Source organism: Eschrichtius robustus, chromosome 15 (assembly GCF_028021215.1).
Source record: "Eschrichtius robustus isolate mEscRob2 chromosome 15, mEscRob2.pri, whole genome shotgun sequence".
Taxonomy (NCBI): domain Eukaryota; kingdom Metazoa; phylum Chordata; class Mammalia; order Artiodactyla; family Eschrichtiidae; genus Eschrichtius; species Eschrichtius robustus.
In genome coordinates, this window is record NC_090838.1 from 54,663,125 (window position 1) to 54,687,865 (window position 24,741).

General features: G+C 37.3%; 1 protein-coding gene across 4 annotated transcripts in view; it reads left to right on the forward strand.

Annotated features, from left to right (window-relative positions):
- The window catches only part of UGP2 (UDP-glucose pyrophosphorylase 2), a 61,656-nt gene that overhangs the window by 18,296 nt on the left and 18,619 nt on the right, over window positions 1–24,741 (forward strand). The window lies entirely within an intron of this gene.

Genomic DNA, 24,741 nt, shown 5'->3' on the forward strand with positions numbered 1-24,741 from the left:
AGGCTTGATGGAGTGGAATAATTGTATGTAGATAGTTTATCTCTTATGTATCTGTAATCTTAAATAATCTAATATTGGTTTAAAAACAGGGCTGTTTTAAGCAGGAGTTTGGCAAACTACTGTCTGAGGGCTGCACCACTGCTTGTGTTTGTAAAGTTCTATTGGGACATAACTGCATGCATTCATTTGTATACCATATCTGGTGGCTTAAGCTAATGGAGTCCCTCGTATTTCTTCTAATGAGAAAATCTTAAATGTACTTCCTGGTGAAGAGTACTTTTTTTCCTATATGTGAACATTGTCTTTCAGTTATAAAACTTTTAAAAATTATAAATTACATGCTCATGGTAAAAAAAGAAAACAACAAAGAAAAAATAAATCCCACCTAAGCGTTCACCTTGAGGAGTCTCTCATTTTTGATGTTGAACTTAAAATTCCTCTTGTCTGTAGTGATTGCCAATTACAGTGTGCATATATATATATATTTTTTTTCTTTAGGGTCTTCTATTTTAGTCTTTGATTTCCTTCACTCTAGTGATGTACTGTGATTTATTTTTCTGCTTTTAAGTGGTAGAATTAATCAGATTTTCTCCTGAAAAATTAATTTAGAGCAATCTTCTGGATAGGTATATAATTTTAAAAAGGAACTAGTTGTAAATTCAGTCAGATTAAAAAAAGAATGTTTGGGAGTAGGCCTAAAATTATAATAAATTTATGCATTATGTATTTTCCCACTTTAAATACTTAATATTTTTGCTAGGAATTTATTCCTAGTTGAAATGACTTTACTTTTCTGATTAATGACAGACCTGGGGATAAAGGTGTGGTTTTCTTCTTAATTCTTGCAGACTTGGGAATTTTTTTCTCATTACACAAACTTAACCTTTTGATGATAGAGCCTACCTTGAAGGAAGGCACAAAAATTTATTACTTTCAGTATATTTTATGATTCAGGATTCTGCTTTGCCAATGGAGAAATCTGCCTTTGTGTATTTTGAGAGAAGATTATGATACACAGTAGGGTTTCTTGGCGTGGGGATTGGAGTGGGGGGGAGGAAGCAAGTAGAGGGATCAGAACCACCTAGGGATTTTTCCATTTCAGCGCCACCATTCCAAACAAGGTCTTGACAAGTCCTTTCAGGAGGCTGTGCCCCTGCAGTGAGCTGTAGTTACTGATAGGAATGCTGAATTGATATAGAAAAAAAAAAAAGAAAGAAATAGAATATAGAATTCTGGATGTAATATGATTTTATGAAGTCTTTTCTCTTTCTGTTTATAAAAATGTAAGTCTCCATTAAAAATATGTCTTTATTTTATTTTATTATTATTATTATTATTTTTATTTATGGCTGTGTTGGGTCTTCGTTTCTTTGCGAGGGCTTTCTCTAGTTGCGGCAAGTGGGGGCCACTCTTCATCGCAACCACTGCGCCACCAGGGAAGCCCTATGTCTTTATTTTAAAGCCTAGGTTGTGAGTATCTTTTAAAAAATGTTCTTATAATCTGATGTGCCCTTAATGTTGAGGGTTTTGAAATGCAGAGGGAAAAAATAAGTTTGCTCTTTTAACTATGTTATGAGCTTCTTGAGGGCACAAATGTGTCGTATATACTCTGTATGTTAACTATTAGCTTTGGCAAGTAGTTCTGAGCATACAAATTATAGGTTAACATTCATTCACCTTGCTTCGCCTACACTCCTCCGGCTCCCTCCCTCTCCCCCCGACCCCCAGGCTTTTTACTCTCTGGTCATAGAGGTTATATAGAGGTCAGTTTTCCTTTCAAAACATAACATTATTTAGTGAACATAGGTTTTGTTGGTTTTTTTAAGCATTTTAAAAAATTTATTTATTTAACTTTGGCTGCGTTGGGTCTTCATTGCTGCGTGCTGGCTTTCTCTAGTTGTGGCAACTGGGGGCTACTCTTCGTTGCATTGCGCGGGTTTGTCATTGCGGTGGCTTCTCTTGTTGCGGAGCATGGGCTCTAGGTGCGCAGGCTTCAGTAGTTGTGGCATGCGGCTCAGTAGTTGTGGCTCAAGGGCTCTAGAGCACAGGCTCAGTAGTTGTGGCACATGGGCTTAGTTGCTCTGCGGCATGTGGGATCTTCCCAGACCAGGGCTCGAACCCATGTCTCCTGCATTGGCAGGCGGATTCTTAACCACTGCACCACCAGGGAAGCCTGGACATAGGTTTTTATTTTTTATTTTATTTTTTGTTTTTTTATAAATATACCCCTTTTTAATTTTTTATTTATTGATTGATTTTTTCTTTTTTTGGCTGTGTTGGGTCTTTGTTTCTGTGCGAGGGCTTTCTCTAGTTGCAGCAAGAGGGGGGCCACTCTTCATCGCGGTGCGCGGGCCTCTCTTGTTGTGGAGCACAGGCTCCAGACGCGCAGGCTCAGTAGTTGTGGCTCACGGGCCCAGTTGCTCCGCGGCATGTGGGATCTTCCCAGACCAGGGCTCGAACCCGTGTCCCCTGCATTGGCAGGCAGATTCTCAACCACTGCGCCACCAGGGAAGCCCAGGTTTTTATTTTCTAAATGCAGGTGATACTGTACCCTCTTAACTAAAAAGAAATTATTGTCGGAGAATAGCCATTTAGAGTGACATTTCTCATGTCATCCTTGCATATAAACGTTGTTATAACAGAGGATCTATATTTTTGTGTAGGAGTTGGCCACATTGTTTTGTAAATAAAGTTTTATCAGAACACAACCACACTTACTCATTTACATATTGTCTATAGCTGTTACAATGCTGTGATACTACAATGACAGAGTTGAATAGTTGTGATGAAGACCATACGGCTTACAAAACCCAAAATACTTCCTTTCTGGACCTTTATGGAAAAAGCTTGTTGACCCCATTTTAGTGTATTTATTTTTAGAAGATCTTCAGTAGTTTACTTCTTTGGTCCCCAGAAAACTGACCTCAAATGACTTTTTCAATTCAGATGATTACATTTTAGGTAAAACTATTTTTTCGTAAATACTAGATTGGAGGATATACTTATAGAGAGACATTGAAATTTTATGTTGTCAAGTTTTACTTACTCATTCTTGCCTACTGTGTTGAATACTTCATTTTAGCTCTGTCAGTGAGCACATATATATATATTTTTTATTGAGGTATAATTAACATGCAACATTTTATTACTTTCAGATGTATAACATAGTGATTTAATTTAACATCTGTATGCATTGCTAAATGATCACCACTGTAAGTCTAGTTACCATCTGTCACCATACAGAGTTAATACAATGTTATTGACTGTACTCTCCATGTTTTACTTTACATCCCCATGACTTATTTATTTTATAACTGAAAGTTTGTGCTTCTGGATCCCTGTCACTCATTTCACTTCCTCCTCCCCTTTGGCAACCACCAGTCTGTTCTCTGACATACATTTTTTTTTTTGAAAAGCCTATTGAGCCCATATTTTATTGAATTATGCTTAGAAGAAGAACGCAATTTATGGAGTTATGCCATGGATAATGCTCTGCCCCCATTTTGTGAGTGTTACTCTTGATTATTACATTCATTTAGTTATCTTGATATTTAGTTACTTAAGGAAAGTTTTTAAAAAAATGTATTAAGGTTAATGTTTTCGACTAGCAAGGAGGGACCAGTCAGCATGTACAGCTTCATTGGACCATTTAGTTGCTTTCTAGAGAGGCCGTAAGAGTGTCTTGTTCCTCACCAAGCTTAATGTTTGAGCTTAAGTGTTGAGGATGGAGAGGGATGGGAAATAGATAAAAGAGATGGGAAGATACAGAGCCTACTCAAGAAGGTACTGGGACTGATGGGTTCTTTTGAGCCCTAACTTAAAACCTGTTATCACCTGGCTGGCCATGACCTCTGGTGACAATAAAGTACATTATCATTTATATGGAAAATATTCTCTAAAGAAGGCTTTTTCATTTAGATAGGAACACAAAGTCCCTGGTTGATTTATGATTGTCATTGTTCTTGTTTTAAAGTCCTCAAAAGGGTGAGGGTGTATTTGTGAATGGGGAGGAGTTATATAGGGTCAACTCTTTTTGTTTGTTTGATTGAGACAGAGAATTGGCATGAAAAATATCGTATCAATGTGGTATTTAGCTTCAACAGATTTTTTTTGTTTTGCTCCACAAAATAACTGAGAGCTTTTCTTACTCTTAGTCTTATCAGTGCAAAAACATTAAAACGTGTTTAAATATAATAATAAAGCATTCTGAGAAAGTTACAGTGTACGTGTACAGAGTGAAAATACAGATTTTTAAAATTTGTCTTTTGGAAGGTGAATCATAATATATTGTGCAGCTAATGTTTGCACATCTTTTTTGAAAGACTTACTGGAGACAGTTTGGCCAAGGATCTACCGTGATATGACACAGGATGGTTTGCTTTGAGCATGGTGAAGATTTCCCAACTGTAGTCAGCAGCTAATGGCAAAGCCATTAGAGACTTGTTTTGTGTGTGTGTAGAGATAGTTTTAGATCCTGTAAAGAAGATGTGGTACATATATACAATGGAATATTACTCAGCCATAAAAGGAATGAAATTGGGTCATTTGTAGAGATGTGGATGGACCTAGAGACTGTCATACAGAGTGAAGTAAGTCAGAAAGAGAAAAACAAATATCGTATATTAACACATATATGTGGAATCTAGAAAAATGGTACAGATGAACTGGTTTGCAAGGCAGAAATAGAGACACAGATGTAGAGAATAAATGTATGGACACCCAGGGGGGGAAGCAGGGTGGGGGGTGATGGTGGTGGTGGGATGAATTGGGAGATTGGGATTGACATATATACCCTAATATGTATAAAATGGATAACTAATAAGAACCTGCTGTATAAAAAATAAAATTAAATTTTAAAAAAAATTAAAAAGATAGCCTCAACCACCAGAGGGCAGACAACAGAAGCAAGAAAAACTACAATCCTGCAGCCTGTGGACCAAAAACCACAGTTACAGAAAGATAGAGAAGATGAAAAGGCAGAGGGCTATGTACCAGATGAAGGAACAAGAAAAAACCCCAGAAAAACAACTAAATGAAGTGGAGATAGGCAACCTTCCAGAAAAAGAATTCAGAATAATGATAGTGAAGATGATCCAGGACCTCGGAATAAGAATGGAGGCAAAGATTGAGAAGATGCAAGAAATGATTAACAAAGACCTAGAAGAATTAAAGAACAAACAAACAGAGATGACCAATACAATAACTGAAACGAAAACTACACTAGAAGGAATCCATAGCAGAATAACTGAGGCAGAAGAACGGATAAGTGACCTGGAAGACAGAATGGTGGAATTCACTGCTGCGGAACAGACTAAAGAAAAAAGAATGAAAAGAAATGAAGACAGCCTAAGAGACCTCTGGGACAACATTAAACGCAACAACATTCGCATTATAGGGGTCCCAGAAGGAGAAGAGAGAGAGAAAGGACCAGAGAAAATATTTGAAGAGATTATAGTCGAAAACTTCCCTAACATGGGAAAGGAAATAGCCACCCAAGTCCAGGAAGCGCAGAGATTCCCGTACAGAATAAACCCAAGGAGAAACACGCCGAGACACATAGTAATCAAAGTGGCAAAAATTAAAGACAAAGAAAAATTATTGAAAGCAGCAAGGGAAAAACGACAAATAACATACAAGGGAACTCCCATAAGGTTAACAGCTGATTTCTCAGCAGAAACTCTGCAAGCCAGAAGGGAGTGGCATGATATACTTAAAGTGATGAAAGGGAAGAACCTACAACCAAGATTACTCTACCCGGCAAGGATCTCATTTAGATTTGATGGAGAAATCAAAAGCTTTACAGACAAGCAAAAGCTACGAGAATTCAGCACCACCAAACCAGCTCTACAACAAATGCTAAAGGAACTTCTCTAAGTGGGAAACACAAGAGAAGAAAATGACCTACAAAAACAAACCCAAAACAATTAAGAAAATGGTCATAGGAACATACGTATCGATAATTACCTTAAACGTGAATGGATTAAATGCCCCAACCAAAAGACATAGACTGGCTGAATGGATACAAAAACAAGACCCATATATATGCTGTCTACAAGAGACCCACTTTAGACCTAGGGACACATACAGACTGAAAGTGAGGGGATGGAAAAAGATATTCCATGCAAATGGAAATCAAAAGAAAGCTGGAGTAGCTATACTCATGTCAGATAAAATAGACTTTAAAGAATGTTGCAAGAGACAAGGAAGGACACTACATAATGATCCAGGGATCAATCCAAGAAGAAGATATAACAATTATAAATATATATGCACCCAACATAGGAGCACCTCAATACATAAGGCAACTGCTAACAGCTATAAAAGAGGAAATCGACAGTAACACAATAATAGTGGGGGACTTTAACACTTCACTTACACCAATGGACAGATCATCCAAAATGAAAATAAATAAGGAAACAGAAGCTTTAAATGACACAATAGACCAGATAGATTTAATTGATATATATAGGACATTCCATCCAAAAACAGCAGATTACACGTTCTTCTCAAGTGCGCACGGAACATTCTCCAGGATAGATCACATCTTGGGTCACAAATCAAGCCTCAGTAAATTTAAGAAAATTGAAATCATATCAAGCATCTTTTCTGACCACAACGCTATGAGATTAGAAATGAATTACAGGGAAAAAAACGTAAAACAGACAAACACATGGAGGCTAAACAATACGTTACTAAATAACCAAGAGATCACTGAAGAAATCAAAGAGGAAATCAAAAAATACCTAGAGACAAATGACAATGAAAACACGACGACCCAAAACCTATGGGATGCAGCAAAAGCGGTTCTAAGAGGGAAGTTTATAGCTATACAAGCCTACCTAAAGAAACAAGAAAAATCTCAAGTAAACAATCTAACCTTACACCTAAAGAAACTAGAGAAAGAAGAACAAACAAAACCCAAAGTTAGCAGAAGGAAAGAAATCATAAAGATCAGAGCAGAAATAAATGAAATAGAAACAAAGAAAACAATAGCAAAGATCAATAAAACTAAAAGTTGGTTCTTTGAGAAGATAAACAAAATTGATAAGCCATTAGCCAGACTCATCAAGAAAAAGAGGGAGAGGACTCAAATCAATAAAATCAGAAATGAAAAAGGAGAAGTTACAACAGACACCGCAGAAATACAAAGCATCCTAAGAGACTACTACAAGCAACTTTATGCCAATAAAATGGACAACCTGGAAGAAATGGACAAATTCTTAGAAAGGTATAACCTTCCAAGACTGAATCAGGAAGAAATAGAAAATATGAACAGACCAATCACAAGTAATGAAATTGAAACTGTGATTAAAAATCTTCCAACAAACAAAAGTCCAGGACCAGATGGCTTCACAGGTGAATTCTATCAAACATTTAGAGAAGAGCTAACACCCATCCTTCTCAAACTCTTCCAAAAAATTGCAGAGGAAGGAACACTCCCAAACTCATTCTATGAGGCCACCATCACCCTGATACCAAAACCAGACAAAGACACTACAAAAAAAGAAAATTACAGACCAATATCACTGATGAATATAGATGCAAAAATCCTCAACAAAATACTAGCAAACAGAATCCAACAACACATTAAAAGGATCATACACCACGATCAAGTGGGATTTATCCCAGGGATGCAAGGATTCTTCAATATACGCAAATCAATCAATGTGATACACCATATTAACAAATTGAAGAATAAAAACCATATGATCATCTCAATAGATGCAGAAAAAGCTTTTGACAAAATTCAACACCCATTTCTGATAAAAACTCTCCAGAAAGTGGGCATAGAGGGAACCTACCTCAACATAATAAAGGCCATATATGACAAACCCACAGCAAACATCATTCTCAATGGTGAAAAACTGAAAGCATTTCCTCTAAGATCAGGAACGAGACAAGGATGTCCACTCTCACCACTGTTATTCAACATAGTTCTGGAAGTCCTAGCCACGGCAATCAGAGAAGAAAAAGAAATAAAAGGAATACAAATTGGAAAAGAAGAAGTAAAACTGTCACTGTTTGCGGATGACATGATACTATACATAGAGAATCCTAAAACTGCCACCAGAAAACTGCTAGAGCTAATTATTGAATATGGTAAAGTTGCAGGATACAAAATTAATGCACAGAAATCTCTTGCATTCCTATACACTAATGATGAAAAATCTGAAAGAGAAATTATGGAAACACTCCCATTTACCATTGCAACAAAAAGAACAAAATACCTAGGAATAAACCTACCTAGGGAGACAGAAGACCTGTATGCAGAAAACTATAAGACACTGATGAAAGAAATTAAAGATGATACCAACAGATGGAGAGATATACCATGTTCTTGGATTGGAAGAATCAACATTGTGAAAATGAGTATACTACCCAAAGCAATCTACAGATTCAATGCAATCCCTATCAAATTACCAATGGCATTTTTTACGGAGCTAGAACAAATCATCTTAAAATTTGTATGGAGACACAAAAGACCCCGAATAGCCAAAGCAGTCTTGAGGCAAAAAAACGGAGCTGGAGGAATCAGACTCCCTGACTTCAGACTATACTACAAAGCTACAGTAATCAAGACAATATGGTACTGGCACAAAAACAGAAACATAGATCAATGGAACAAGATAGAAAGCCCAGAGATTAACCCACGCACCTATGGTCAACTAATCTATGACAAAGCAGGCAAGGATATACAATGGAGAAAAGACAGTCTCTTCAATAAGTGGTGCTGGGAAAACTGGACAGCTACATGTAAAAGAATGAAATTAGAACACTCCCTAACACCATACACAAAAATAAACTCAAAATGGATTAGAGACCTAAATATAAGACTGGACACTATAAAACTCTTAGAGGAAAACATAGGAAGAACACTCTTTGACATAAATCACAGCAAGATCTTTTTTGATCCACCTCCTAGAGTAATGGAAATAAAAACAAAAATAAACAAGTGGGACCTAATGAAACTTCAAAGCTTTTGCACAGCAAAGGAAACCATAAACAAGACGAAAAGACAACCCTCAGAATGGGAGAAAATATTTGCAAATGAATCAACGGACAAAGGATTAATCTCCAAAATATATAAACAGCTCATTCAGCTCAATATCAAAGAAACAAACACCCCAATCCAAAAATGGGCAGAAGACCTAAATAGACATTTCTCCAAAGAAGACATACAGACGGCCACGAAGCACATGAAAAGATGCTCGACATCACTAATTATTAGAGAAATGCAAATCAAAACTACAATGAGGTATCACCTCACTCCTGTTAGAATGGGCATCATCAGAAAATCTACAAACAACAAATGCTGGAGAGGGTGTGGAGAAAAGGGAACCCTCTTGCACTGTTGGTGGGAATGTAAATTGATACAGCCACTATGGAGAACAATATGGAGGTTCCTTAAAAAACTAAAAATAGAATTACCATATGACCCAGCAATCCCACTACTGGGCATATACCCAGAGAAAACCGTAATTCAAAAAGACACATGCACCCGAATGTTCATTGCAGCACTATTTACAATAGCCAGGTCATGGAAGCAACCTAAATGCCCATCAGCAGACGAATGGATAAAGAAGTTGTGGTACATATATACAATGGAATATTACTCAGCCATAAAAAGGAACGAAATTGAGTCATTTGTTGAGACGTGGATGGATCTAGAGACTGTCATACAGAGTGAAGTAAGTCAGAAAGAGAAAAACAAATATCGTATATTAATGCATGTATGTGGAACCTAGAAAAATGGTACAGATGAGCCAGTTTGCAGGGCAGAAGTTGAGACACAGATGTAGAGAATGGACATATGGACACCAAGGGGGGAAAACTGTGGTGAGGTGGGGATGGTGGTGTGCTGAATTGGGCGATTGGGATTGACATGTATACAGCGAAGTGTATAAAATTGATGCCTAATAAGAACCTGCAGTATAAAAAAAACAAAACAACTAATACTAAACTTTCATTGGGTTATTTGTATGGAAATATGTTAATATAAATGTTTCAGACATTACATGAAATTTCTAAAAATCTTATATTTGTATTTGTATGGAAATATGTATGGAAATATGTTAATATAAATGTTTCAGACATTACATGAAATTTCTAAAAATCTTATATTTGTATTTGTATGGAAATATGTATGGAAATATGTTAATATAAATGTTTCAGAAAAAAAAAAAAATTAAAAAAAAAAAGATAACATTAGATCCTGAATGTAAAAGTATTCCACAAAAAGGAAATAGGTAGTAGCATTTAAGGAAGTGGTCCTGGGGACATGGGTGGATACCAGAGAGCCTCATCTTTTCCTTGAAGTAAAATTTTTTTTTGTTTTAAATAAATGTATTTATTTATTTTTGGCTGCGTTGGGTCCTCGTTTCTGTGCGAGGGCTTTCTCCAGTTGTGGCGAGCGGGGGCCACTCTTCATCGCGGTGCACGGGCCTTTCACTGTCGCGGCCTCTCCCGTTGCGGAGCGCAGGCTCCGGACACGCAGGCTCAGTAGTTGTGGCTCATGGGCCTAGCCGCTCTGTGGCATGTGGGATCTTCCCGGACCGGGGCACGAACCCGTGTACCCTGCATTGGCAGGCGGATTCCTAACCACTGCGCCACCAGGGAAGCCCCTAAGTAAAATTTTAAAATGGTAATATATAGAATTACTAATCTAATCAAAAATACTAATACTAATTTAGCAAATATTGCTAAAACTCATTCCCTACCTTTTGATTCCATGATGAATTGAACAGTCTTTAATTTTCTCCAGGACTACCTTCCTTCACATGCCTTTATATACAGAAAACTTATTTCAGGAAGGGGATGTGACTAAGGGGGCTGACCACAGGCCTATGAGTCTTACTTCTGTTTTGGTTACTTATTTATTATTTTACTTTAGAAATAGTAATAATAAATATGTGGCCACTTTAACATCAATCCCATGGTTGACTCTCAGAGACTCTAGGTAATAGTGTTAGACCAGGGTCTCTAACCACTCCCCCTGTGTCTAGAGTTGGGGATGGTCCAATCCCACAGAATCGAGTTCCTTGGGAAAATTATAGCATGGATATAGGTAGTAGTACCACTCCTCTGAACATTACCATTCCCCTCTCCCCAACCCCCATCATACAGAGAACCTTTTTGGACCTTGGCTCATGTGTTGCAAGGCCTAATATAGATCAATTATTATACTCTCCAAGTGTATATTTTATGTAGGCATTTTGTGTCTTATAATCAGATGAGAAAAATACATCTGTGAAGTTCTCCTATCCCACATCTTCATCTGTGGTACAACTGTGAGGGAATTTCCATTATTTTTATTTAATACAGGACAACCCTGAACCTGCAAGATTGGTACTGGGAGAATTTTTTTAAAAAAAAAGAATGGGTGGCCCATACCTACCTCTAATCCTTTCTGCCCTGTAATTCCTTGGGGACATTTTACTAATTCCTTTTCCTTATTCTAGATCAGATGTGGACAACTGACCCTCTGCTTATCCCATTGTATAGCCAAGATGAAACTGGAGTAAGTTTACACTAGGCATCTGAACCCAGGAAGTCTCTGCAGGGATTGTAGGCCCTAGATAGATTTTTTGAATTTATAGGTAAAACTGTATAAATGTACATTTTTTCAGAGTGGACAGAAGTACTGTTTTAGAATATCATTCAAGAAACGTTTATTGGGTGCTTCCTCTCTGTCAGGAACTAGCTGCATGCTGGGACTACAAAAAAATAAGTCTTGGTCCTTCTTCAGCATTTTGGCCTTGAGTTTTAGAGGAAATGGATCCAGAAACAGCTACCTATGAAATAGTGTGAGAAGCAATCCATAGGGTGGATGCTGTGGAAGCATCTAACTTGCATGAGGGCTCAGGAAAGACTTCCTGGCATTAAGATAGACTCTTGGGGTAACCTTGAGGCAAGACACTTCTCTGAGGAAGGGAGGAAAATCAAAGAGAAAAAAGCTTTGAACATAATAGGAGTCTAGAAATAAACAGGTTTATAGCATCTAGCTTGTTCTCTGGTTGTGGAACGTATGGTAGATGTGTCTGCTTCTCCATGTCTAGAGCCAGAAGAAAGGCCCTGAGAGAGCCGGATGCTGAGTCTCTTTGCCTGACATTGCAGCTCCTGTTGCTGGCTGAAAACCTCAGCCACTGGGTTACACGGGAGGAATGTCAGAAACTACAGTTTCCATTTAAGAGAGACACTAATGGTGGAAGATGGGAACAGAATTTAAAAACCATGCTTCATTATATGCCTCAAACAGTTTGCTTAGATTTTTCAACAGTGTAAAACATCAACCCAAATAGTTAAAAGATGCTATTCTTAAAAGCAAAAATAAACAAATGGGACCTAGTTAAACTTAAGAGCTTTTGCACAGCAAAGGAAACCATCAACAAAACAAAAAGACAACCTACAGAATGGGAGAAAATAGTTGCAAACAGTGTGACTGACAAGGGATTAATCTCCAAAATATACAAACAGCTCATATGGCTCTATATCAAAAAAACAAACAACCCAATCAAAAAATGAGCAGAAGACCTAAAGAGACATTTCTCCAAAGAAGACATACAGATAACCAACAGGCACATGAAAAGATGCTCAACATTGCTAATTATTAGAGAAATGTAAATCAAAACTACATTGAGGTATAACCTCACTGTGGTCAGAATGACCATCATCAAAAAGTCTACAAATAATAAATGCTGGAGAGGGTGTAAAGAAAGGGAACCCTCCTACACTGTTGGTGGGAATGTAATTTGGTGCAGCTGCTATGGAAAACAGCATGGAGTTTCCTTAAAAAACTAAAAATAGAGTTACCATATGATCCAGCAGTCCCATTCCTGGACATATATCCAGAGAAAACTATAATTTGAAAAAATAACATGCACCCCAACGTTCATAGCAGCACTATTCACAATAGCCAAGACATGGAAACAGCCTAAGTGTCCATCGACAGAGGAATGGATACAGAAGATGTGGTGTTTATACACACACGCGCGCGCGCGTGCGCACTGGAATATTACTCAGCCATAAAAAAGAATTAAATAATGCCATTTGCAGCAACATGAATGGACCTAGAGATTATCATACTAAGCGAAGTAAGTCAGAGAAAGGCAGATATCATATGATATCACTTATATGTGGGATCTAAAAAAATACAAAGGCACTTATTTACGAAACAGAAATAGATTCACAGACATAGAAAACAAACATGGTTACCAAAGGGGAAAAGATGGGAGGGAGGGATAAATTAGGAGTTTGGGATTAACAGATACACACTACTATATGTAAAATAGGTAAAAACAAAGTCCTGCTGTAATATTGCAGGGAACTATATTCAATACCTTGTAATAACCTTTAATGGAAAAGAATCTGAAAAAGTGCATGCGTGTATATATATATGTGTGTGTGTGTGTGTGTGTGTGTATATATATATGATTGAGTCACTTTGCTGTATACCTGAAACCAACACAACATTGTAAATCAACTATACTTCAATTAAAAAAAATAAGTTCAAGGTAAAAAAAGATGCTTATTCTCGTTTTTGTTTCTTCACTTGTGATAAACTTTATAAGGTTAATCAGCATTTTAGCTGTTAATAGCTTTTTTTTAAATGTTAGGTTGATTAAGGTATAATTTACATACAGTAAAATTTATTCTTTTTAATGTAAGTTTTCTGAGTTCAGAAACGCATACAGCCGTGTAACTACCATCATAATCAAGATATAGAACTTTTCCATTATCCCCAACAGTTCCCTTGTGCAGCTTTAAAACGTGCTTCCTCTTAAACCCTTGTAGGGCTTGATTCCCACTTTACTTCTTTCCTTAAACACACAAGCTAAGCAAATACGTATCTTTCTAAAGTATTGCCTTTTCCTTCATTCAGAGTTCTCCAAAGAAGAGGTCAGCCTAGCCTCCACCCTCAGTTTTTTTTTTTTTTTTTAACATCTTTATTGGAGTATAATTGCTTTACAATGTTATGTTAGTTTCTGCTGTATAATAAAGTGAATCAGCTATATGTATACATATATCCCCATATCTCCTCCTCAGTTTTATATCAGTTTTATATCTGGCCTTTCTTTTAACCTTTGTTTTCCTCCACCTGCTCTTTAATCTGCTGTAAAACTTTTTTTTAATAGCCTCTGGCCTTCCCCCCCCCCCCCCCCGCCCCCCGCCCCACCTTCATTTCTCCAGGGCTGCTCCAACAGTGTGAATTATATAATTAAACTAACAATGTACACTGCTTTAATCACTTTAATCACACTGCTATTTAGTACCTTAGAGTTTAAAGCTAGTATGCAGCATAAATAGGATTTGATGTTAGAGGCTTCAGTGTTATTTTTTAGGAAATTTAGGATTGTCACAGTTATTTTGAAGCATCTTTTGTCCACAGTTAGACTAACAGGAGGGTTGACTTATAGGGGAAATGTATGGTTATTTTAGTGAAGAGCTAGTCCTAGTCACATAAGCAGATTGGCTTTTGGACTTCCCATATCTTCTGTTACAATTCCTTTACAACTCTCTGGTCATCTCCCTTTGTCCTTTCTAATCCATACTGAAGTGGAATGTTCTTTGAAAACTACCACCCTAGCTGATAAGGATATGGGCCAAATGTCTCACAAGGTTGACTAATTTTATGATTTTAGCTCACTTCTATAAAAGGGTGATGAACATATACCTGTTTGTAGTATTTGAATTTTTTTTACCATCTGTATATATTACTTTAACAGTTAAAAAAATATCTAAAAGTCTTTGAACTTCCTAGAGTATCTATAAAAAAAAATCTCAATTATAGTAAGGGTTAGGGAGCAGTTGGCACTTCTCTTCAGTTACCTCCTACCTTGTAGGATCATTTGCCATCTGTAATCACTCTGTTTCTTCTTTTTGTCATTTAGGTTTTCTGTCAGTTCTCTTACTGTCATCTCTTCTCTAGTTTATCAGGTTTAAAGTATACAGTTGTAATAAGACTATTATGATTTTAAATCTCTTCAGCATTTTGGAAGTCGCTACAATTTTTTTCTTTATTTTATTATTATTTTTTTTTTTGGCTGCATTTGGTCTTAGTTGCAGGATCTTTGTTGAGGCATGCGGGCTCTTCGTTGTGGTGCGCAGGATTCTCTCTAGTTGTGGCGTGCCAATTTTCTCTCTCTAGTTGTGATGTGCAGGCTCCAGAGCGCGTGGGCTCTGTAGGTTGCGGCACGTGGGCTCCAGGGCTTGTGGGCTCTGTAGTTTGTGACACACAGGCTCTCTCCTTGAGGCGCACAAGCTCAGTAGTTGTGGCGCAAGGGCTTAGTTGCCCCACGGCATGTGGGATCTTAGTTCCCTGACCAGGGGTCGAACCCGCGTCCCCTGCATTGGAAGGCAGATTCTTTACCACTGGACCACCCAGAAAGTCCCGGAAGTTACTACAAGTTTCAATGGGAGGGCAGTAAGTATGGGACTTTGAGAGGCAAAAATATTAAGGGTAAGAAACAAAATACTATATAGGTAGGTAAACACATGAGAATTGAATAAGTTAACAAGTTACGATATGTGTTTAAATAAGCTTTAAATTTTAGAATAGTTCGATTTTTAGAAAAGTTGCAGAGATTCACTGTGTTTTTAACTAGAAACATTATCAAGCTATCTAAACTGATTTTTGTTACCCGTATTCATTTTTAAACTTCCTGCTGAGTCAAAGGAAGCACAAAATAATTGCTAAAAATGCTTATGGAATGTTTTTTCCATGCTCAGAAAAATAAATAAAAGATAGCTGAGAAGAAACATAGAAATGCCAGAGGGGTACCTATGACTAGACTAAATACGGAAAAAGGCAGAAGTAAGCCATTAAACAAAGATTTCTTTTTATAGAAAGGCTTGTGAAAGACAAGTGTCTTCATTGTATATAGTCCTAAAGCCCTTGGGAGATTGGAAAGTTTTCTATTATTTCAAAAGAGCATGAAACAAACACTATTCCAAATTTTTTGTTTTTTAATGAAGCAAAGCATTAAAGATTTTTCATTTAAAAATTTCATAAAAACCTGTGTATGCGCAGCTCTGTATTCTGTAGTTAATGCTTATTTTCAATGTTGGGGTGCTTATGTCAGATGTACTGAATCCTTTGTGACCTCATTTAGTATTCACAACAGACCTAGAAGATAGGTGCTATTATTATGCTCATTTTAAAAAGAGGAAACTGAAGTTCAGAGTTAGTAAGTCGTCTAAAAGGAAGAGCCCTGGTATGAACCAGGTGGCAGGCTCCAAAGACCTGTTTCTTTCATATCCTTTAGTAACAATAATGGAGCTCTTCAAGGAGTACAGCCCTATTTTCATCTCTGGTGCACAGAATGGGGCCTACTTTATGTGCTTATCAGCAACAGTAATAAGAGCAATAACAGCAGACATTTATTCTGCGCTGATGTGCCAAGCATGTTCTCAGCTTTTCACATGCATTTCCTTACGTGATCCTCAGATGACTCTAGGAGCTCGCTGTTATCTCTGTTTCACAATTGAAAGCTCTGAGACTGAGTGGTTTACTTAACTATTAAGTAAGTGGCAGAACCAGAATTTAGGCCCAGATCTGCCTGAGCCCAGGCCCTTAACCACTCTGGTATCTTATAGAGCAATCACCAGTTGCCATCCATGTTTGAAAGGAACTTGAAAGTCTTTAAAGCGTGGCTTTTCCATCATTTCTCCACCTTTCCTTGAGTAGAACTGTTGAGTAGGCTCCACTCCTTCCCTTAGAGCTTCAGATATCCTCACTTGACTTTGAAGTTCTAACAGCAACACATTTAACAAATATTTATTAAATGGGTACTGTGGGGTAAGCATTTATCTAGGCATCGGAATACAAGTGAACAAGATAGACAAGGGACTAACACTCAGTGGAGCTTCATTCCGGTAGAAGAGAGAAAACATAAATGTGTAAAGAAATAAGATTATTTTAAAAGACTCATTTCCCATCGCTGCTGTGCTGGCCCAGGTTCACCTCAGCAGTCACATCTCTCTCCCTGGCTGAAGACAAGGATCTCCTTTACTCATTACTTTTACTCTACAAATTTATCAAATATCCACTATTTTAATTATTGGGAATGCAAAAATAAAGACAATCACTTCTCTTAAACACCTTACAACTTAGTGCAATGCTTCCCAACCTTTCCCATGTAATGACATACACAGAAAATGAATGGGGTAAATACAGGAGGCTGTTTAAAGCTGGGAGGAGGGCTTTGGCTGCCTCAGGGTCTGTGTAGCTGCCTGGAGGGCTAAAGGAATCAACAACACAGGCATGCAATAGCAAACCAATTTTGAATTTTTGGTTTAGTGGGGAGCTGTTTACACAAAGTTACATTTATAGTACAATGGGATAATAGCTATGAAGGTAGTTTCAGAAACAGTTCACTAACGCACTTCCCTCCTAGAGCGATTAACTGGTGTTCTCTGTTTTCTTTGAATGCTTGGGTCTACTCTTAATCATCCTAAATTCTTCTCTTACTAAGTGGAGTGGTTTGCTCACCAGAACTTAATAGTGTTTGTTCCCAAACCTGTTCATACTAGTTATAGTTTTGTAATGACATAATGAAATTAAATTTTATGAATGAAATGGGCTTAAAAAATTTATTTCCATGAAAATTGAGTTGAACGCTTTGAGAAAGTTGGATAAAGATGAGTAGCCAAAAAGAAACAAGGTATTGTTAAATTAGGCGAGGGCGAGATAAGTATGAATCTTCTGCATGCACATTGTTTCACAGTTGACTAAGATCTTGGTCCACTTTGAAGAAACGAAACTGGAAATCACAGATGGTATCTTATTGGTGTGGTTTACATAAGTTGACAGAGCTCTGGCCAGCAGATCCATACCATACCAAAGGAAAAGATCTCTGTGAACGATTGTACTATTACTTGTAAAAAGTTGAAATAGTTTAGGTATCTAAAACTCTTTCATTGTTCTGTGTTTGAACTTGTTTTTTAAATCTACTGTCTACCTATCTAGAACGTTTTAGATAAGTGGGTTTCTGGTACATGTAGCAAGTGTAGCAGGGAAAGAGCAGTTGGGGAGTTGGAAAGTCCTAAGCAAGTTAGGGATGAAGAGGTGACATTAGAACTGAGTCTAGACAAGGTAAGTAGGGACTATGTCTGCAGTACATTGTCGATTTGGAGGGATCCATTTGGCTGAACTAAGAAGATGCTGGAAAATATAGGAGATGAGAGGTTATATAGCAGGCTTTATATAGCAGGCTGGTTGGAATGTGTTTTTAGGAGGTAAGTGAGGAGTGGCTCTCTCACTCTGAATTACATAGGAAATTCCGATTTCTTATAGTTCTTGGTTCCCACTGAAGAAATGGCTACTTTTAATTTTTCCTGTTTTGTTTTTCTTTTTTCAACACCCTTTATCAGGGCTAGCTGACTTCCTTGCAGCTTAGCTTCTATACGTTAATGATGTATATTGAGCAATTTTTTGTAGTTTAAAATCTCTAATCTCATGATATTGAGCTATAATATTCTTAATCATATACTTACTCAACAGGTATGTGAGAAATTACCGCATGCTCAGTGTCAATCATTAATATATTCCACCATTACAAAACCACCTCCCTATGTATACTGAATTCATTCTGCCTTCAGTGTACTTAACAGTTTTGTTTTTTTTTTCCAGTTTACCTGTAATAGCAGTGAGGTCAAGAATACAGCCTCCAGAGTTTTAAATCCCAGCCAGCTTCATTACTTCTTAGCCACGTAACATTCAGCAGGTTATTTAACTGCTTTAAGCCCAGTCTCCTCACTCATTAAAAGTAGACATAATAAAAGTAAGATTTTAATGAGTATTATTGAGAATGCATGTAAAGCACTTACTATGTGCCAGGCACTCTGATAAAGACTCAGTAAATGTTTACTATTGTTGTTATACATTCAACAAATATTTACTAAGTACCTCTTAGATGTCAGGTGCTATCCTGGACACAGTAAAAACGACAGAATTGTATTAAGGTTACAGATGGTATTTTTTTTTAAGTTCTGTAACTTTTCTTATTTAAATATTCCTTGTCTTTGGTTATGAATATGTATTTGTTATCAGTATATTTAATTTGATATCTATTTCATTTATGATCATGAATACTTTAAATCTTTCTATGTGTCTTATTTTTTGCAAAATATTCCATCAAGTAGGTGAGCCATAATTTACATCCCTGTAATTCCCTTGTATCAAATGTGTTGGTAGTTTGCAATTTTTGTTGTAATAGATACAGCTCATCTATCTCTAATGATTTTTCCTGATTGCAGAGATAAATTTTAGAAAATTCTTTAACTTTCTGGATTACAGGAAGTCTGTGCTCCTTAGTAGCTGTAAGGCCAGTGGGGATAAACAACATAATGTTCTCCGTTACGAAAATGATTAGCTGTACTATTCTGTTTTATGAGTTTTATTGAAGATCCATGTAGTGAAAGCCCCAGGGTGGTATATGTAGATTGTCTTTAACCAGCAACTCCATCCATGTTTATAGATTTTTTATCTACTAAACTCAAGATAGATGTGAAGGCTTGGCCTTGTTTCAGAGGACTATCGTAGCTATTAAAAGAATTGGGCACCCATTCTCATTTTGTGTGGACATTTAGGTATTTAAAGGATTTGTGTGTTCATTGTGGGGTGTAAGGTTTAGTGAGCAGGGGAAGTTTTGCAGAGCGTTCTTGGCATTGGACTGTTAAAGCTTAGGTGAAATTGTAGGAAGGTTGGTGAATGATCATTATAAGATTCTTTGATCATCTGTCATTGGGCATGGCATAAGTTGGGAATTCAAATGTTTTTTCTTAATTTTTTGATGGTAGGAAATAAGATAAGGAATCTAACTCATCACTTGAAGGAAATATAGTAGTAAAAACAGTTGACAGAAGTGTGAGAGTTGGGAGTTTGTACAAGTGTATCAGTGTGTGTTACTTCTGGAAAGTCTCCTGTAGTTGGGCATGTAGGTTGACTCTTACTTTTTTCCTATTATAAAAACCCTGTAATGAATATACTTATATATAAATCCTTGCATCTCAGAATTATTTCTAAGAAATATTCAGAAATGGTGTGTTCGGAGGATATAAAGTTTTTAAAGTTTCTTATTAGACATTTCAAATTGCTTTCCAGAAAGTATACCAGTTTGTACTCCTATTCACATTAATTTATTGGATCAACAGCTATATTTTGAGTGCCAACTGTATATTAGTAGAGAACCATACTGATAAAGCCTTACCCTCATCTAGTTTTTAGTTTATAATCTAGTGGAGGCATGGACAATAAAAGATATGTAATGTAATTTCAAGTAGTGATAAGTGACATGAAGAAAACAAAGGTAAGGATATAGGGAATGAGGGAGTAGAGGTAATATTCTAGAGAGGGTAGGCAGAGAAAGGAAAGGCCTCTCTGAATTAGCATTGAGTAGAGACCTACAGTCTATTTTATTGTAGTCTTGCTACATTTATTAAAGCATTGAGTATTATTGTTTTAAAAAATACTTGCCAGTTGAGATGAAAAATATTTTAAAATTTTTATTTGATTATTAGGTTGAATTTTTTCTTTGGCTTATTTGCGTTATGTTAGTTGTTTGTATTAATTTAATATGGAACCATCCTTTTATTTGTAATAATTGGTTGTTGGACTTTGAATCGCTATGATCCTTACCTTTATGTAACAAAAAGGCACAGTATTCAAGTTTGGCTCCCCTGAGAGGGCAATATGAGACTTAAGATGAAAATAAGTGATTTTTATGATTCTAGCTCCTGGTAATAGTTCTTTCTGAGATTTTTATTAAGGTCGACTTTAGTAACTGAGGTAGCAGATTGTAGTGAAGGATATTGTGCATGAGTTATTGGGTTGGTGCTGACGAGTGTAATTGTTTAGAAAGCAGTGTTGTTGCCAAGATTTCTGACTTTTTCTTTGAAAGGACCTGTTTACTTACTCCCTCTTACAAATTTTTGCTTTTGGACATGTGTGGACTCAGTGTATGAATAGGACAGTTGATTTCCTCTACCACTGGAAAACTTACCCTGTTTTCCTGTCTGTAAGGTCTAGTTGACATATAATTTAGAATAATTAAAATTAATTTAAAAAAAAACAAAGATGTGGGAGTTAATATCAATAGCTGGCAAAATTAAAATATGTACTTGATTTGATAGTTTGTCTTGTGTTCTTATAATTTCTTAAGTGAGAGAAGACAAAAGAACTTTCTTAGGAAATGTACTTTTCCAGGCTTAGCTTATAATGTTTAGTATGTGATCGTTCTGTTTGTTTCCTATCACAGAGGGATCATTTTATAATTACTACACTAATATGGCCTGTAAAAATGATTTTTTATGCAGCGCTAAGTCTTAGATTTAGGTTTTCTTTATCAGAATTGTATATAATGTTTGCTAATTCAGTACTTTTTTTTAAAATTAAAATAATGGTGTTTGTAATCAGGTTTCTAATTAGTGATGACACCACTTTTGTTTGAAACTTAGTATTTAAAAAGACAAGAAATAAGTTCCAGAGAATGGATTTCATTTATTAACAGCTGTTTGTTCCATTCATTTATTCACTTATTTACTCAACAAATATGTGAGTGCCGCTAATGAGCATGACACATAATTAAAGGTGATAGATATGGTAGGGGGAGTACCATATGGCAGTTACTGCCTTCCTGGAGATATGGAGCACTGAACAGACAATTTGGAGACAGTGTAATAATTACTGATAGAAGCTGGTAGTACCTGAAGCAAGAAGTGGGGGCTTCGTCAGACTCCCTCCTGGTCGTATGAGTGTCACAAAAAGCGATTTTGCTCTGTGGTTCTCTGACACCTTGACAGGGTGTATATGTGTACCTGCACATATACACCCACACAAAAGACTAACTTTTTAAAAAATTCTTTTAATTGTGGTAAAATACACATAACATAAAATCTACCATCTGGACCATTTTTAAGTGTACACTTCAGTAGGGTTAAATATATTCCCATTGTTGTGCAACCAATCTCCAGAACTTTTTCATCTTGCAAAACCAAAACTCTATACCCATTAAACAACAACTCCCATTTCCCTCTCCCCCGAGCTCGTGGCAACCACCATTCTGCTTTCTGTCGCTCTGAATTTGACTACTCTAGGTACCTCATATGAGTAGATAAAAGACTTTTTAATCTTAGGTTTTCCTTCTGTTGTTTTGAAAATTGCTGAGTTCTGCTACCAACTACACATCCTTGGTTTTGCTTTCTTGGATGAATATGCGGGGATACAAAAGCCTGGGGGATTGTTCTGTGGCAACATTGTTGCCAGCGGAACCACAAGCTGACACGGCCTGAGGGAGCGCCTGCTCTCTGGCCATGCTGAGAAGTCATCAGGCAGCATGGAGCCAGGTTAGGAGGAGCAAAGTTTGGAAAGGCAGAGATATTATCAAAACGTGGGTTTTTCTCACCACAGAAGACCGTCTTAAACCAGGGTTTGGCAGACCTTTCCTGTAAAGGGTCAGATGATGAATATTTTAGGCTTTGTAGGCTGTGTAGTCTCTGTCATGATCGCTAACCTCAGCCATGGTAGCATAAAAGCAGCCATAGATGATATGTAAATTAACGAGAGCGGCTGTGTTCCAGTAACACTCTGTGAAAACAGGTGGCAGGTCTGACTATCCCACAGGCTGTAGTTTGTTGACCTCTGTCTTAAACTATCCTCAAGCTACACATAACTGGAGAGAGACGGGGTGGAACCCATACCTGGGAGATCACTGAGCTGGTTTGTGACTTGGAGCAGAGAGAGAAATACAGTTTTATCAGATTTTTTTGCCGTATTTTATCAAATTTGTGCCATCGATTATAAGTTGTACCTTTTATGTACAACTAAGAAAGAAAAAAAGTGCAACCAATTAATTTTCAGATCCCGTTGGTTGTATGATGCATCCTGGTTTCAGAAATGTTAAAGTGTGGGGTGGGGTGGAGAGTGTGTCTGGATCAGTGATGTAGTGATAGCACAGCCAGCACCTGTCTTCTTACTGTGGGCCACACATTTTGCTTAGCACTTCACACATATTGTCTCATTTATCCTCATAACAGATCAATGAAGTAGATGAAAAAGACTTTGAACAGAAAAATAATTTGCCATAATAAGCAGTGGAATCTAGGATCCAAACCCAGGCAGCCTGGCTTAAAGCCTGTGCTCTCAGCTACTTTACTATCCTGCCTCCTTCAGTTCTGGAGCAATCTTTTTATCAAATGATAAAATTCATGCTGGAATTGATGTAGTTTATTAAAATGATTTGAATCAGGTCATGGAGGAAACAGCAGCTACATCATTTCCCTTTAGCATGTCCTTGCAATTTCAGACATTTCTCAGGACAGCCAAAGTACTGGTTTTCATCCATTATATGCCTGCTGGTGCCCTCAAAGAGGAATTATTATTTATGAACCTCTTCTGGAAATATTTTTAAAATGATAAAGTTTCCAAGCCAAACAAAACTTGTGCTGGAAGAAAAGTCTTGGTGCTGTGTGCACAGTAGTATCTGTGATGCCAGCCAGCACTTCTGGTTCTGCTACTGCAGAGGAGAGTAAGCACCACATACACTGTAATTCATCCTCTTCTGCATCTGTGAGCGTTGCATCAAAGATGGTGCAATCCTGCATAAGTAAGGCAGACTTCGCTGAAGATGACCTTACTGACTTTTAAAGATACAGAAAATGTATGAGCCATTGAGTTCTCGAAGTTTTGGAGAATTCTGGTGTTCCTAGCACAAGGCTGCATTCAACTGACAGAGCAAGCTGTGAGAGCTTGCCTTGGAGGGAGTTGAGGTTTTTAGTACTCAGGATCATCAAATAGGAAAGTCAAAATTGAATGGCAGTTAAAGATGGCAGGCATCTCAAAGTCCATCTACAGTGTCAACTTCTAATTCAAGCCAAACAGAAGCCTTATTGAAATTCAGTTTGGAGAGTTAGTTTATTTTTTGCTTTATTTGCATATTAACTTTCACTGGGAAATAAACAGCGTCTCTTATAAAGATTATTTTTATATTCTGTGAATGAAATTTCCACAGTAGTGAAGTTTTGTTTTTTGGGGGGATGGCATTGCACTTTCCTGAAAGAGAGTCCATTAACGTCTGATTTTCACAAGTGACTGATAGCTCATAAAGCCTGAGAATCATTGCTCTGAACTGAGATGTGGAGGATGAAGAAAAGGCATTTGGTGAAGTGAGTTTGCATGAGGGGGAAGGTGCAGAGACTTACAAGCAAGAGGTGTTTCACATTAGAGAGCCCAACGCTGCATGTCCCTGGAGAACAGTGTGTAGGGAGAGTAGGAGAACAGAGAGCAGAAGGAAAAAAGGGCCAAATCATTACGGACCTTGTATACCATGTCTTCTGTTTGGGATTCAATTCAGCTCCATTTAATAGTGAAACTCAAAATAATAGAGTAAGTGTAGAGAGACACAATCCAGAGCTAGTATGGCAACCTGGTGGTTATCAGGAACCTGCGCTTCTCTGTTTTGCCACTCTACTATTCTCAGCATATCTCTTTATGGTCCCCGGTGGCCACCTGAATGAACTCTAGTCATCGTGTCTTCGTTCCAAACAGCAGGAAGGGGGAAGAAGGACACAACCCCTGCCCTTTCACAGAGACTTTCTGGAAATCTTTCAACTCACTTCGAGTTAATCACAGTGACCAGCACTTTGGCACAGATACCTGCAAGGGAAGCTGGAAATGTGGTCTTTTTTTGGGGATGGTGGTGTGCCCAGCTGACAAACAGCGTTCTGAAATGGAAAGGAAAAAATGAT